Source organism: Myotis yumanensis, unplaced genomic scaffold (assembly GCF_028538775.1).
Source record: "Myotis yumanensis isolate MYYU_CA2020_CCGP unplaced genomic scaffold, mMyoYum1.0.hap1 SCAF_9, whole genome shotgun sequence".
NCBI classification, from domain to species: domain Eukaryota; kingdom Metazoa; phylum Chordata; class Mammalia; order Chiroptera; family Vespertilionidae; genus Myotis; species Myotis yumanensis.
Genome location: NW_027223760.1, coordinates 45603655 through 45610081, shown reverse-complemented (window position 1 = coordinate 45610081; position 6427 = coordinate 45603655). Strand labels below are relative to the sequence as shown.

The 6427-nt window shown below is 41.2% G+C and overlaps 1 non-coding gene across 1 annotated transcript; it reads right to left on the bottom strand.

The window, feature by feature from the left end:
* Positions 1 to 2682: 2682 nt before the first annotated feature.
* On the bottom strand, positions 2683 to 2841 carry LOC139017102 (U1 spliceosomal RNA). Its single transcript, XR_011472782.1, has one exon. It is a non-coding gene; the product is annotated as a U1 spliceosomal RNA (small nuclear RNA).
* Between the last annotated feature and the right edge of the window lie 3586 nt (positions 2842 to 6427).

Genomic DNA, 6427 nt, shown 5'->3' with positions numbered 1-6427 from the left:
TGAGGGAAATTAGTAAAATTTGGGGTGGGACCACTTTGGAGATGTATTAATGATAAGTATGTAGAGACTACATAGATCAGTCTGCCAAGCGGTGTCATGATTGCCCACTCAGGAATTTATTGGCTATCTAGACACGTGACACAATACACTCACGGTGAATCTAAATAAAGTATTTTTAGTACTAACACTAAGCTGGGGTTCCCAGCAGAAAAGGGGCTCATTCAGCGGTCAGATGAGAAATAAGCAAAGGGATACAGGTGGTTTGGCTTTTTAAAAAATATATCTGTATTCATTTTAGAGAAGAAGGGAGAGGGAGAGATCGAAGCATCAATGATGAGAGAATCATTCATTGATCAGCTACCTCCTGCACAATCAAGCTCGAAACCCGGGCATGTGCCCTGACTGGGAATCAAACCATGACCTCCTTCCTGGTTCATACCATAGGTCGATGCTCAACCACTGAGCCGGGTGGTTTGGGGCTTTTTTGTGGTTAAATGGTCGAGTCAGAATAGTGGGGAATTCCCTTGGCATGGGCTAGTCTGCATTATTTGAAATTCCCATCAGCTGTTGTAATTAAGAATTACACAGGAATTCTTAACTTAGTTGCCCAGATGTGGAGCAGATAGGAAAAAAAAAAAGTGGAAATTGAAAGCTGACAACAGTCAAACATAAAAAATGGAGTCAAGCCTCTTTGTTACAAAATCCAAGTTACAGGGGGAAAAGACAATTATTAACTCAAGAAAAAAAAAGTTGTATAGGAAAAAGTATGTATTAATAGGATAGAATACTTTATGGCCCATGTATGCATAACATTTACAAAGTCAAATCAAATCAGTATATAATGAAGTCACTGTCATGTTGAAAAGACAAAGAAGGTGTTTGCGTATGTGGTGGACATCATAGGATTTGTTGAAAATGAGCTAAATTTTCACCTCCTAGAGTTGGAAGTCATAGAATTTATTTTTAAAATAGCAATGCGAATGTTCTTTTGAGACATGGATAATTCCAAAGGAACTGGATAAAATAGTGGATAGTGGTTGCCTCTGGGAAGGCAAAGCATAAGAAATGGTGGGCAGTGATATGGGAGAGGGTACACTGGAGGACTGCTGTTTCATTTGTTTGTTAACAAAACATATATTTTTATTGATTTCAGAGAGGAAGGAAGAGAGAGAAAGAGATAGAAACATCAATGATGAGAGAGAATCATTGGTCCGCTTGCCTCCTGCACACCCCACATTGGGGATCGAGCCTACAACCCAGGCATGTGCCCTGGCCAGGAATCGAACCGTGACCTCCTGGTACATAGGTCAATGCTCAACCACTGAGCCATGCCAGCAGGACCATAGCACTCATTTTAATCTCTGTTTAACTAAAGGTAATAATAGAACATTCTTTTCACTTATGACTTTATTGTTGAAAGTATTACATATGTCTCCCTTTTTTCCCCATTGACCCCTTCTAGCCTGCCCCTGGCCACCTAGAACATTTTCTTGAGTGCTTCTTATGAGCCAGACACTATATGAGGTACTGTAACTGGAACCCAACTCTGGCTGCCTGCCATCACAAAAAACCAAACCCTTGAGACAGCTGCTGGTGAAAAAGGAAAAAGGTTTCTATCAAGTGCCGGTCACCTGAGGAAATGGGGGACTCTTGTCACAAAGCCGATCTTAACATCTCCGTACAGGCAGAGGTTTCTATAAGGAGGGAGAAGGAAAGCAGAACAGAGAGATCAAGGGAAGGGGGTTGAAAAGTTCTCTACATGCAGGCCAGCATGGTCCATTCTGATAATGATCTTGAAACCGGTCAAGTGATGGTCTGGTGTGCATCATCCTGGTCTTTGTCATCCTGCTTCTGTGGTGGGAGGTCAGCAAGTCTCCTGGACCTGGGATGACTTAACGGTTGGGATCTGTATCTTCTGACGTTAGTTCCTAGGATTCTTATATAAACATGCTGTTTATCTACAAGCTACATATTAGTCACAATAAGCATTTACAGAAACAATGTCAAAAGAAGGTGGGGTGGGTTACAATTCCTCGTTACAGTACTTTACATACTTTATCTCATTTAATCTCCAAAGCAACATTATTTCTATGAAATAGATGCTATTATTATTTTTTTTAATGTTTTTATTGATTTCAGAGAGGAAGGAAGAGGGAGAGAGAGAAAAATATCAATGATGAGAGAATCACTGATTGGCTGCCTCCTATAGGCCCCCTACTGGGGATCAAGCCCAAAACCCTGGCATGTGCCCTTGACTGGAATCAAACCTGGGACCCTTCAGTCTGTAGGCTGACGCTCTATCCACTGAGCCAAACCGTCTAGGGCTAGATGCTATTATTAATAACCCTCTCATTTTCCAGATAAGGAACCTGAAGTTTAAAGAAGTTAAGCAATTACTCAGACGAATAAAGATAGTAAGCAGATAGGCTGACATTTGATCTCAAAGAGTCTGACTCCAGAGTATACACTCTAAACACTGCACTATACATTCTAAACAATGTGCCAAAAATAACACTTTTCACTCATCCATTCAGCAAACCTGCTGTGTGCCAGGCACTAGTCCCGGTGCTGGTGATCCAACAGTGTTCAAAGCAACACCCCTCACCTCAAAGAACTTACTTTCTAGTGTAGGAGACAGACGACAAACAAAGTTTAATATGCATGCACATTTTCTTTTTATTGTAAGGGAGAGCATGAATGCAGTCCCCCACTACCACAAATTATGCAGTCGAGTTACCCACATTTGGGGAAATCGCAGGGGTCAGCGCATCTGGAGTACAGTGGAAAGCCTCTCCTGGGAAAACCACCTTTGTGATCATATCTCCCCTGCCAGGTAAGTATGTATGTACCATTTTCTGTGCCTACTGTAATGAACACTAAGAAAGCAGGTAAGTAGCTGGAGACTGACTAGAGAGGAGAGCTATTTTAGATCAAAGGCCTTCCTGAGATGAGTTTCAGCAAATACCTGAATGAACTCCGGGATGGAGCCATGAGAAAATGCATTCCAGGCCTGAGGAGGAGGAAGTGCCAGGATCCTGAGGTAAGGGTGGGAGTGGGGGTGGGTGCAGAGGAGGGGAAATTGGTAGGCCATAAAGTTGGCAAGGGAGGCAGGGCTATAACAGGTTCAGCCTCATAGGTAAGAGCTTTAGCTGTTGTTCAAGGAGTGAGGGGAAGTCTTGGGAGGATTTTGAACAGGAAAATGACAAATTGTGACTCACATTATATTACCTTGCAATAGAGCCTGGGCTTTGGATCCTGGGGCCACGCATCATCTTTCCAGTATTCTCTAAAGTGGAGATGCCATGTGGCTCCTGAGCACTTGAAATGTGCTGTCCACACTGAGATGTGCTCTAAGTGTTAAATGCACAACGGATTTCAAAGACTTAGTACCGACAAAAGAATGCAATATATCTCATGAACAAGTTTTTATATCTACTTACTGTACGTTGACATGATAATACTTTAGATATCCAGGGTTAGATCAATATAACATCCAAATTAATTTTACCTGTTTCTTTTTACTTTTTTAAATGTAGGTACTAGAAAATTTTAAATTACATACGTGGCCGTGTCATATTTCCATGGAACAGCATTGGTCAAGACAACAGCTCTCAGCTTCCCAACGCTGTGTAGACAAATGAAGTAACTTGCATAGGGCTCTCTGAGTTTTCATAAGGAAACACATTGTGTAACATCAAGATAAATTATTGAGGGTAATAGTCAGCCAAAAAATGTACTGTTCCTTATAGGCCAAAGGTAATGTTACCAACTTGGTCATGGCTTTGTGTTGTTTTCCCAACAGTGGTAATGAAATTGCACAATCATGTGTAATATCTCTCTCCCCACCCATTCCATCCCCATCTGTGCTCCCTTATGACCAAAACAGCATATTTTTGAAATACCTGGCCCAGGTGAAGAATGTAGTTCTCTAGCCAGGGAATATTTTCTCTGTGCAAAGTACTCAGTCCTACATACGTTGGAACCTCAGCCTATTTAACAAGAAATTCTAATTATCTGGTTTACTCAACCAAGCAGATTTCAAATGTCAGTAATTATATCTATAATTATAGAATACTGTCGGTTCTTTTATATTTAATTCTAAATATGGTTGATTAGAATGTACTTACAGTAAAAAAATTTTGCACACATGTCCTAACCAAGAAAGTTGTTTGTTTGTGTGTGTGTGTGTGTGTGTGTGTGTGTGTGAATTTATGTCTATGGACAGCCCCACAGTGTTACAAATAAAATCAAATTTTGATTTACATATGACAGCATTAAAATATTAGAAGCGTCACATGATCTCACTCATTTGTGGAATATAATGAACAACATAAACTGATGAACAAAAATAGATCCAGAGACATAGAAACCTTGAACAGACCATCAAACCTCAGATGGAAAGCAGTGGGGGGAGGGGGGGGGGTGGTAAGAGATCAACTAAATGACTTGTATGCATACATATGAACATAACCAATGGGCACAGACAGTAGGGGGATGAGGGCATGTGCTGGGAGGAGGGGGGGTAGGAGCAGGTGAGGAGAGGTTAATGGGGGAAAAGTAGACATATGTAATACTTTCAACAATAAAGCATTTAAATTTTTTTAAAAAAGAGAAGTGTCAGATAGAACCTCCCTCATCTCTTTTGCCTACTCACTTCTCTCATCTCCTTTTTCTCTCCTGTTAAGTACATGAACAGGCCTGTGCTCTCCATTTTCAGTCTCAACACTATGCTCTGGATTCAGTCTCCTTCTCAAGTACTTCATTGCTTTGCTTAGCCCTTTTCTTCTTCATGCCACTATCTTGTACCCTACTGGATCATCTCCAATAATAAACAAACAGCCTTTAAATCTCCCATCTTTAAACTCACACACACACACACACACACACACACACACACGTCCCTCCCTTGGCCCCACATTTTCTTCTCTTTATAGCTTCTCTACTCCCCTTCACAGCAAAATCTTTCAGAAAGGTTGCCTATAACTCTGTTTCCATTAGCTTTCCTTCCCCCAGTGAAATTGCTCTTGTCAAGGGCAAGGTAAGACCTCTAGGAAGCCAAATGCAGAAAGCGTCTCTGTCTCCCTCTCCTAGTGCTCTGGTGGTACATGTAGTACAGTTGACCCCGCCCTCCTTGAAATACTCTTCCCTTGACTTCCATCATGCTATACTCCGGTTTTCCACCTACCCACCTGGCTACTCACTCTCAGTCTTCTCTCTCGCACACTTGTTCCTATCACACTTGTAAATGTTGGGGACCATCTGATTCCTTGGCCTCTTCTCTTTATCTACTCTCTCCCTAGGTGCTCTCAGTCACTCCCATGGCTTGAAATGCCATCTATTGTTGATAATCTCCAAATGTATATTCCAAATGCAAATTCCAGATTCATATATTCATATAGTTGAATATCAACTATGTACTAGTATCTCAAACATGTCTACAAATAAAATATTGATGTATTCTTTCCATACTACTACTACTACTAATAATAAGACAAAGAAGGGGAGAAAATAGGAAAAGAAAGAAAAAAAGAAGAGAGGAAGGGAATACTGTTTTTTGTTCTAACCAACAATCGAATGTTCCTTACTTCCCATATTTAATAATATTTATTCCATCAGCAATCTGTCTAGCCTTCTGTTTATCTCCGTTGCTGCTGCTCTAGTTCAGGGCACCATTATCTCTCAGCTGGACTACAGCTACATGCTCCCAATGACCTCCCTGCCTCTGTCCTTGTACCTGCCCAGTTCATTTTCAAAACAGTCATCTTTTAAAATCACAAATCAGTTCATGTCACTTTTCTGTTTAAACTCTTCAATGGTTTGGCAACTTCCCATTGCACTTGGAATAAAACCCAAACACCTGACCATCCATCACAGATCTTCATGGTTCAGCCCTTGCCTAAATCTCCAGCTTCATATCGTGCCACCTGCCCTCCATCCCCACTCTTCCCCATCTTGGGGCCTTTGTACTTGCTGATCTTTCTTTAAAAAAACAACAACAACAACAACTGTGTGTGTGTGTGTGTGTGTGTGTATTGATTTCAGAGAGAAAGGGAGAGAAAGAGAGAAACATCAATGATGAGAGAATCTTTGATTGGCTGCCTCCTGCAGGCCCCACACTGGGAATCAAACTGCAACCTCCTGGTTCATAGGTCAATGCTCAACCACTGAGCCACACCCACCGGGCTGTATTGCTGATCTTTCTATCTGGAATGCTGCTGGACTCCAACCTCCTCCCTTCATTTGAATGCCAGGCTTCTATTCATCCTTCAAATCTCAATTTAAATGTCATCTCACAGAGCCTTTCCCAACTACCTCTTTTAAAACAACCTCACCCATTTATTCTTTTACAAGGCTTTGTCTGTTTCTTTCCTAGTATTTGCCCCAATTCTAAATACGTATTTTTGTATATTTGCTTTCTTGACTCTCA